This window comes from Temnothorax longispinosus, chromosome 2 (genome assembly GCF_030848805.1).
Source record: "Temnothorax longispinosus isolate EJ_2023e chromosome 2, Tlon_JGU_v1, whole genome shotgun sequence".
Classification (NCBI taxonomy): Eukaryota; Metazoa; Arthropoda; class Insecta; order Hymenoptera; family Formicidae; genus Temnothorax; species Temnothorax longispinosus.
In genome coordinates, this window is record NC_092359.1 from 7,371,764 (window position 1) to 7,381,956 (window position 10,193).

At 41.5% G+C, this 10,193-nt stretch overlaps 1 protein-coding gene across 6 annotated transcripts in view; it reads right to left on the reverse strand.

Moving 5' to 3' along the window:
- Window positions 1-2,566, reverse strand: part of LOC139808718 (uncharacterized) — a 56,300-nt gene extending 53,734 nt beyond the window's left edge. For 3 of the 6 annotated variants that reach the window (XR_011730932.1, XR_011730931.1, XR_011730930.1), the window contains exon 1: window positions 1,787-2,566. The gene's annotated coding sequence lies outside the window, so the exon portion shown is untranslated. The remainder of the gene's footprint in view (window positions 1-1,786) is intronic. The other 3 variants (XM_071771006.1, XM_071771005.1, XM_071771003.1) reach the window with 2 other exon arrangements.
- Between the last annotated feature and the right edge of the window lie 7,627 nt (window positions 2,567-10,193).

Genomic DNA, 10,193 nt, shown 5'->3' on the forward strand with positions numbered 1-10,193 from the left:
AAGGGGAAAGAGAGAATATGAAGTGAAGAAAAGATACGCATCAGATTTAATTAATCGAATTAATCAAATGGATTGTTTTAAAAGTACGTTAAAACGAAACTCATACATTTTGACACATACATCTCCTCTCTTTTTCATTATTTTCCTATCGTTATTTTTCTAATAAGGTTAAAATTTATAACGACACAATGTTGATCGATCGATCAAAATTGACCTTTCTTTGTGTTCAAATTTCTATTCAAATATCTAAAACGCTCATTCAAACGGTATGCATAATTTATGAATGAACATTGTAAACATAAATTTATAGCAAAATCATTAAAAAATAAGTTTTTTTTTTCTTCTTCTAATCTTCGGGAAATAGATTTTTGGTATATATCTTAAGAATTATTTCAATTATTTGTGAAAATTAAAATATATCTATTAAGTATTTATATATTTATATGCATTTATTAGGACGTTAAAAAGTGACATTTTTAACAATGCTTTCAAAGTCGATAAGAAGAGGGTTAATTCGAGAATAATTGTAACATCGGGGAGTAAAACATCGCATCGTTTTCCAATAACTGTTTCTTTCGCGATTATTTATTGCTATATAGTATAGCTCTGAAATTCATTGGATTCTCATTATTGAAAAATATTCCCATGTCGCATTTATAAAATATGATTTTGATTTAGCGCGCCTTTGCCAGGCGAGCGATTCCATTTCATACATTACGAAGTTTTCGTTCGGCTTTGACGTTTCTGAAAGTCGCCCAATTCAATCGGGAGCGGACGAGAATTGCGCGCATTGCCGATCCATCCGTCTAAATGCGTACCTATATAAGTTCGCAAAGATTATTCGACTGTCGGGCGAAAGGTTATCGGTTTCCTTCGACACGCCGAACACGTACGGATGCGTCTATACGGGCGGGATTCTCACTTCGAGTTTGAAAGAAATTGGACGTCCGGTCTGAGTTTCCGGCTAGAGAAAGGAGGCGATCGTGTCGAAGCTGAAATTCGGCTTCGGCCGAGAGACTCGGCCCAGGCACGTCTCGCATCATCGTCCCGACCTACATTCGATCGGCCACCGCGTTCGACAACAAGCTGCTCACGCGGTTAGTAACCGGGAATTGAAACCGATGTAACCGCGGCGAGAGGTCAATTTTCGTAAACTGCGGGAATTTAGCTTTAGGATTTCGTTCCTCGCGGTCCAATTGTCATGAATGAGCATTAGGATTGGTTTTTTTATGCGTTTATCTTCGGAAATCCCCCATTATCCGGATCCCCTTCCGCCCGAGACAATGGGAAAAAAGGTAGAAATATGAGATTCCTATATAACGTAGCGTTGACCCAATTTATCGGTACTAATTAAAACGGGTGATCTATATAATTTATGTCACTTAGCAGTACCATAAATATAATTTACATTTTTATCCAGACATCTCTTCAACAGAGTGCACTGCAAATCCAAGTGTTTTATTTTTACACGCATATAAACGTCTAAAAATGACATATTTGACTCAAGTTCTTTTTACATGTTTCTTGCATGTGTAAATTACGTCGTTTAATCGTTTAATTGTATTGAAAGTTATATCATGTTAAATGATGTGATTTAAAACTGCAAGAGAAACATGTAAGGAGACCTTTAACTACAATAACACTCTTGGATCTGCAACAATATATAGACGTAAGTTATATTGGTCATCACACATGCGTGGAGATTTTCCGGAAAGGATTAAAATGTCCTACGAGACATCACGGTGCGGCAGCTTTTCTTTTCTCCTCGTTCATCTTGTATTCCTACCTTTTCTACCAGTTTTCAATCCAGTTCTTAACAAACGCGTCGATCCGTCGCGACGGCCGAGAGACGTCATTCGCGGCATGTTGCGATGCATCTCCTCGATGCATACGTCGGACGGTGGCACCGACCGGTTCGCGACACCGTCGCCAGCGACGAGGGGAATGCGCCGACCCGTTCTCGCCTTCACGACGTCACAGAGGAAACATCGCTCACCGGAAACAACAACCCTCACCCTCGTCGCGGTGCCTCCGGGAGGCGGACCGCGTGTCTCTCTCGACACCTCCGCGGCCGCGCGTCGCTCCGCGTCGAATGTCAAATCGCGCGCGATTCACGCGATCGCGCGTCTTTCCCTCGTCCGCGCGGCGCGGCGGGCACGAGAAATTGAAATTTCACCCTGAAGCTCTTCCGTCGAATCTCGACGGAGTTTCGAGTCTCCCTCGGAGGGCTGGAGAACGCGAGCGAGGTTTGTCCGCGATGAACCGCGCGCGGAGCGTTGGTCGCGGACGCGGTAACGAGCGTTCACACGGGACGCGCGCGCGCGAGCGCGCGTACGTGTATACACGTGTACACGGGGATTTATGCCCGTGCACATGCACATGCACGAGCGCGAGGGTGTCTGGCTAAACGCTCGTGCGGCTATTAGAAAGGGGGGGAGTGCGACACGCGAAACGATCGTCGGATCCGTGACGCGCGGGCTTGCACGCAATACCTAAAAGCTTTCCTCAGAAAAAACGATACTGAGAGACTTGAGAGAGGGAGAGTGGAACACCTCCCGCTCTCGCGCTTCACGTATGACTGTCGCATCGCGGTATACAGCAGCAACGGTAACGATGCGCAGGAGCGTGCGAACGCCTGCGCTTCGCAACCCTCCACCACCTTCCGTCTCTTCCTCCTCGCGGGTTAAAGTTAAACCCCTCGCTGTTGTTGTTGCTGCCTCCGCCCCGTTGCCTCCGTCTCACTCTCTCTCACTCTCTCCCTCGTTCTCGCGCGTACCCCCTTCGGTCGATTCGCTGTTTCGATTTTGCGTCCTAATATCTCGCCGTGAGATAAGGGGTAATCGCAATCGGGAGGAAAGGGGTACGCGTGGACGATAAAACGCTGACCGTTCCACGTCCCACATTAACGTGCCCTCTCTTAACGATGAGCGGAGAGACAGTGGTTGATCCCGGCACTATCCGCTTTAATTCTTAAACGGGAGAAGACACAATGACCGATTTCGATAGGTATACTTATGCAATTTCAATCTTATACAATTAATTCTTCGATCGATTCCCGGTATGTAATAACGTCAAAAGCGGCAGTTTCACCGGCGATTTATAGAAAAAATAAGTTTCTAAATCAAGGAGTGGGTTAATTAATAAAAGATACTTCCAATTTGACTTTCAAAGTATTCCCGATTAAATCTCATAAATGACAACAAAAAAAGATTAAAGTAGATATTTCGATTCGTTACTAAATCTGAATCGTGTCAGAATATCCAACGACACGAGCATAAATTAAACAACATTTTGTTGGCGTCACATAAGTACAAATAAGCAAACGTGACAGGTGCTGGAAAAGTGAAAAGTGTATTTCCCATATGAAGTATCTCTTTAAAAAAACCGTTTGGAGATACAATTCGCACACGAATAGTTATATTGGCAGTAGAGATTTATTTTTAATGTAACGAGTACTCTCTTTTAGCGTTTTTTATTTTAGGTGCAACGAGTTTTGAGACGAAAAGCTCGCGAGCATCGCACTCAGGTGCAAGTTGGCTGTACCGATTTCGTACTATCATCTATCGACAGCGAAGCTGTATTTGGGGTAAAGGTGACTGACCGAAGTTTAGAACAACCTCCGTCTTTAGCCAGACGCAGCGTGGAAATGTGGGACGTAGATCACATAAAACGAAATGCGTATTTTGTTATTTGGTGTGTGTATCCATACGGATACGCGCCCGTGCCTACTGTGTGTGGGTAGGAAAAATCAACACGAAAGACGTGAATATTTCACGAGTTTGTTTGTGGGTCAGCGATAAATTGGCGTAATTACGCGAAGGGGGGGGGGAGGGGAAAGCCGAAAAATGTAAAGTGGCAGTTAAAGTTCCGCGACGTTTTACTAACCAGCGTCTAACAAAATATTCACGAGTTAATATATCTTGAAACAAATGAAAAACGTATCGCGTCAAGTAGAATCATTTTCGCATTCCTTCGTGCGGAAAAAAAGTATATGAAAGCTTATTTCACGGACCTGCCAGAGAAACGTGTTTTGTTCCCTTTATGCTTTTATGAAAACCTTCGCGAAAGCCGTCCAAACACCTGTACGTTTTACGCGCGATATTTTCTTCTTTCAATATTTTCTGCGTATAAGCCGGGGGATGACATTCAGTAGCGGATTTTACAATAGCTGTACACCACGTGCGCGCGCGTCAAACAATTGACTAAATAAAACAATTTATTTAGCAAAGCACTGTGTATGAAAGATATCATTTAACAACAATTATATCCGTATAATTTGTTATTTTTTCTGTAACACAATATAGTCTATATTCTTCTCTTCAGATATAATCTACCGATTGTGCACAAGAGCATATAATTTACTCGTTATAATAATTAAAGATAAAATGTTAAAGACAAGACCGTCTGTCTTCGGTTTAATTTTCATATAATACGAATTCTTTTGCCCAACGATTTCTCGCACCCGGCAAATGCTCGACATTCCTTAAATCCGCCATTGATCCACGGCACTATAGTGCCGTGCTGTAGCGTAATGTTCAGGATATTAGGTATTATAATGTCTCTGAGGGATTCTTAACATCGACCGCGTATAATTACCCGCTCGGTCGATAGACCACCGATATTCCTCCTTTCGTTGCGCGCGACCCCTTACTTATATTTTTTTTCCGCGTCTACCGTGTCGATCATGCGTGCGTCGCGTATGGCAAAATACGATCGACCGGCTAATTAGCCAGCTGAGATACCACGGGCGGTGTTCTGCGAGCGCAATCGCCGCTCTTTTCATCGAGAATTACACCCTATAAGCTTAATATACATCCCCGATAGTCGCAGAAAGCTCTCCCGCAAGTCTTCTCGTCGCCTTACGTCGATCGTCTCGATACCGTGTTTACAACAGCATTTTCCGACGGAATACACAATTATCTCGGACTTAGCTCACTCAGATCGAGTACAGCGATCGCGCGCTGGTTTATCTCTGGATCGTTTCTCGTAGAAATTATTTCAGCCTGTTACGCTCCCGACTCCCGAACTTACGATCGAAGAGCAAGGAAAATCGACTTCGGAAGTGTTTGTAGGAACCGCAATCGATGAGACGAACTCGGAGTCTTCCCGAGGCCGATTATAATCCTCGATATATATATGGATTTAATGGAATAGATTAAATGGATCGGAGAAAGAGAGAGAATGTGTGTGTGTGAGAGTGAGTTTGCAGCTTTTAAAGTTAATAGACGATCGTTATCTATAAGATTACGAGTCAGTACACTACTGTGTATGTGTAGAGTAAAACATTGTGAATCATGAGTTCTTTCAAGGCACTTAGCATAAAAAAGCAAATACATAAAGAAGAAAGATAAATAACAGAAGAGATAGCAGATAAAAAGAGAGAAAAATTCTAGCAATTATTAAAAGACAAGCCTTAAAGGTAATCATTATTACAGATGATGTTATCGGAGTGTGCAAATAAAAATTATGTGTAAATAAAGCATTGCAACAGAATTAGTGTTCGTCAGTTAACATATGGTATATCACAATTAATTACATTGACGTGAATTATTAGGGCTAACAATAACGTAAGGGGGAGACAATAGAGATACATAGGTTGCACCGCTGATGTATTAATAGCATATATCGGGTGTGTTAACACATGTAAGTTTCCCCGCTCGAAAGTTAATCGACTTTGTTGCTTGAGCGACGACTTAATGGCCGCGATCGGCTCGTCTTACGATCCCGATCGGTTCGGCACCCGCTCGAAGGGAGGCGAAGTTTCGCTGCGTTAGCAGCAAATTATTGAGCTTCGCCGGCAAACACTCGCGACGTTTGCGCAGATGCGCGATGTTCTTACCAAGCGCGAGGGAGAGCTTGTGCCGTTCACCCCGTGACGGTTCTGCCCTACATCGGCCGCGCTGTTTTGATCCGCCGCTCGATGCGTCGAAAAGTATACGCGTCGACTCGCGAAATGTGCGCGCGACCCACATTCAATTCGCGAGATTGAAAAAGTCCTTAATTAAATACCACGTGAGGATTTCCCGGTGCATTTCCTTGTTATCCTACGTAATATGATATGAAACTACTTTTAATTGATTCACAGCCCACGCGGTGTGCGCATTGATTACGATTTATATATTTATTGCACAATTGAGAGCAGGATTGTAAATTACCGCTAAATCTGCAAGGTGGATATTTCTGGAAAATGAATATCGCCAAATCATCCTCCACCGAATATAGTCTTATAATTAGTATCACAAAACGATTGAGGTATGTTAAACCGTTAAAGGTCGGCGTCGACTATGTCAGTCATCGTGCCAATATCTATAATACGTTAAATTTCTTTATTAATTTTCTTAATGTCAATTAACGTAGTAGAAGGTTAATTTGGATCGTATATTTGGTTTAATAATTTTAATTGGCAAAAGAGTTCGTGTTAACTTATATCGGTGTAAATTACTAAAAAAAAAAAGAACAAAATTTCAAAGAGACGAATGTTATTTATACGGTTTAAGGATTAGCTTCGTGTTCCGAAGGATACTTTATTTCAACGAAAATAAGATTATGATAATAATAAGTTAATAAAAAGTTAAAATAAAAAGAATCAAGGCTGTGATCTTTCTATTACAAAGAAATAATTCTTAAGAAGAAAGAAATGTTCAAGTTTCTCTCAAAATTGAAATTATTTGAACCATATGGTATTAATTAAGATTGGCTTAATAATTATTTATACGATTTATGTATTATAGTTTATCACGACATATCGTAATTTAAGAAACAATGAAGAGGTAATTAAATAAAATATACATGTCGCATACTTACACAAGTAAAGTATTATCGTCTTCCAATATTAATACATCAATATGCGTGTGAATAATAAACGAATCGTTGGTTTGGAAATCGTGAACCAGGAACCTTATTGCATTTTGAAATCGAAAAAAATCGTTTGACGTTTGATTTTTGTGGCTCTCGGTACGTAATGTTGTAACCTATGAATTACCTTCTTAGTTATATTACAGATAGATCAATATTGCTAATTAGCTCCATGTCTTTTTCGAGACCACTGATTCAATTGCGTAACAAAGTTAATGCACACGTGCGTGCAATATTCCCGTTACCTTGACCGTTAGTTAAAGTTCAAACTCGAGCAGTAAATCGTTATAAATGTGAAACGCTTCTCGTTTCTTCGCAAAACTGCACGGTTACCTTGCTGCAAGATGGCTTTAGGAGACTGCAGTCTTTTCTTCTAACTGCGTCGTCGTGCATCGACGTAATACAATCCTACCTGTCGGAATTGTTCGGAGCGAGTCGAATCGTATTACTCACTTTTCAGTTTACTCCATTCGTCACTGTTGCTACGCCCGTAATTCAAATCTGAAGAAAGTGCTGCATTTACTACGAAGCACTCTCGGTTTAATTAACGAGATAACAGCGACAGTACGTTTTTTATACGATCGCCACGTGAATGTTTTCGTATTAAAAAGCTTCTGCTGCAAACACGGTCGGTTTTATAACCGCGGTTTTATTAACCGCGGCTGTTACAATTGCAATTAGCTGTGTACCAAATTGCAACAGTTAGACGATCGCTCGAAACATCGTGACGGTCATGTATTCCCGGCTCGCGATAAGCGTGCCACCCGATTGCTCGAAACAAGGAAAGTGTCACCGTGCTATCCGAGTAATTACGGGCCGGCAGCAGTGACAGCTTAGCTTAATTAACCGCGGTAATTCCCTTTCTAATGCGAACTGCAATATAGACTGCAGCTAATAATATGCATAACGTCTCATCTCCACTTTAATGAGAATCTTTAATGAAATGAATGTTGGGGTAACATTTTCGAGGAAAAAAAATCTTGTTTTATAAAGATACCTTTTAACGTTGCAAAATAAAAATCCTCACCTCGGTCCAATTTCTTCAAGTTGCTCTTACTTCGAAAGACTACTCTTCTTTTCAACACGATATAGATTAATACACATAGCGTTACATTTTCACATTTTTAATGAGAATCTTTAATGAATTTAATATCAGTGATGATAAAGAATGTGAAGGAAAGTCTCGATTTATTTTTTATTACGAAGATAACGCTGCAAAATAAAAATCCTCACCGATCAAATTTCTCCAAAACCCCCCTCCCGTCGAGGGAAATTTCACGTTAAGCCGAGATATTCAACATTGATGACAACGATGATTGCAGTTATGCTAAATCTTTAAATTATAGCAAGGGAAAAGGTCGCTCCCACGTTCACGTTCAAAACGGCTGGGATTTTGCGTGACACACGTGTGAGTCTAACGAACCGTAAATTCGAATAACTGGCGCGGAGGGTGACACAAAAAAAAGAAACAAAAAATATGAGGAAGATATATATCGGACGGAATGGAATAGCGAACGCGCGCGCGGTGTTCTCGGTTCTCCGGAAGATGGAACTTACGGAGTAGCCGATGCGATGGACGTGCGGGATGGACGGTACACACACACACACATGTCCGAGACATCATTTCGAACGGGCGGACGATTGGGGCGATGACCGCGTTTTCTTCGACAGGTCGCACCTTATACGTTCGAAGCGTCGAAGCGCATCACACATCCGGCCGGCCCCGAACCGCGCGAGGGTTGATTGACCGCCGGTGGCACAGAGAGCGCAGTGCACTATCGATTATACGTCTGGTAGCGGCAGCACGTGGTGCCTGCCTTCGACTAGGCCAGTGTGCGCGCGGCCCTACGCCCTATCGCGCGGGGGGCACCAGTCGTTCGCTCGGCGCATGTTTATCGGTGCTTTTACGGGGCCGATAAGGATCCCGCCGCCGCACCACGCCGCGCCGCCAGGCGTTGCGCGTTCCAGGAACAACCGCGTCCCGACGAGACGCTGCACTGCCGCGGCTGTCAGCCGCGCATCCCGGGGGGCATGTCCCGCGGAATTCCGTATTTTCCGCCGGCGGCGAAATATCGCCGCCGCGGTGCTTTAAATCGTGGAAAATTATCACCGTTGATAATCGTGGAGTCAAGGGATGGAATTTCTTTATATAGCCCATCTTTTCTTTTCTCTCTTTCTTATATCGTTATTTATACATTTTGTATAATCCTTTTTTTTTTTAGTAAATAAGGCAAATATCATTAATGTTATAGAAATATGCTGTTGGGCGAAATTTACTCGGTACGTCGATCACGTTTATCGTGGTGGGATTTAACTTCCAAAGATAAAAAAGAATCATGTGTTCCGAATCTGTCGTTCTAGCGACGCGGTGACGTTCAATCGCGAATGTATCTTTTTTTTATGTAAAATATATTATTTTTTAGGTACTTTTGTCTCAATTCATAAAATATTGAAAATGTTTATAAAAGTTATGCTTTTCATAAATACATATTGAATGGATTAAACGATTAAAGATCTAATAAGATTGAAAATCTTGCTTACAAGTTAATTTATTTCATCGCTCATTATAAACGTTATTATCCAAGTCACTATGCAGATAGATAAAAAAATATAGTCAATCACGGGGGATTAGAACACGTGTGAGATGAAGAAGTCAGAACAATCGTGATACTCTCGACTCGCAAGATTAATCAACGAAAAATTCAAAAACGCGATGTTGCTTTTTCCCCAACGGTTGTAAATCAGTTAATTATGGAAACATATCGTTCGCTTAACGAAACTTATCTTAAAGAAAGTTTATAATTTATCGGGGTTAACACTAACCGACGTTGTTACAGTCGCTAAACCGGCGGCGACTTTAAATCATCCGGAATCTTGCATGCGCGAAGAAAATGAATTCGCTGCAGTCACGCGAATCGCCGTTACGTGCCGAGATCAGCCGAATGAGTTACTATTTCTTTCGCGGAATAAATCAGCCTGTGAAAAAATTAGCCACCATTAAAATGAGCAAGATACAAATATATATTTCTCTTTATATATACGTTCGCGATTATAATTATAATTCCCTTATACTTGCGCGCTCCACGCCCTTCCGATGTAAATTGCCTGCAATTATACCTGCAGGTTTTATTCAGATCCCTATTTCTTGCAAGTTATTCACGTCATTCGTATCACAGAAAAAAAAGAAGTGTCAAATCAACACTCCATATGCTTGTATATACGCAAGAATATATAATCTTGAAATAAGATTATATTGCGTTGGTTCAACTATATAATTCTTCGTTTAATACTAATTTTCTTCGTTTAACGCAATATAATCTTATTTCAAGATTATATAT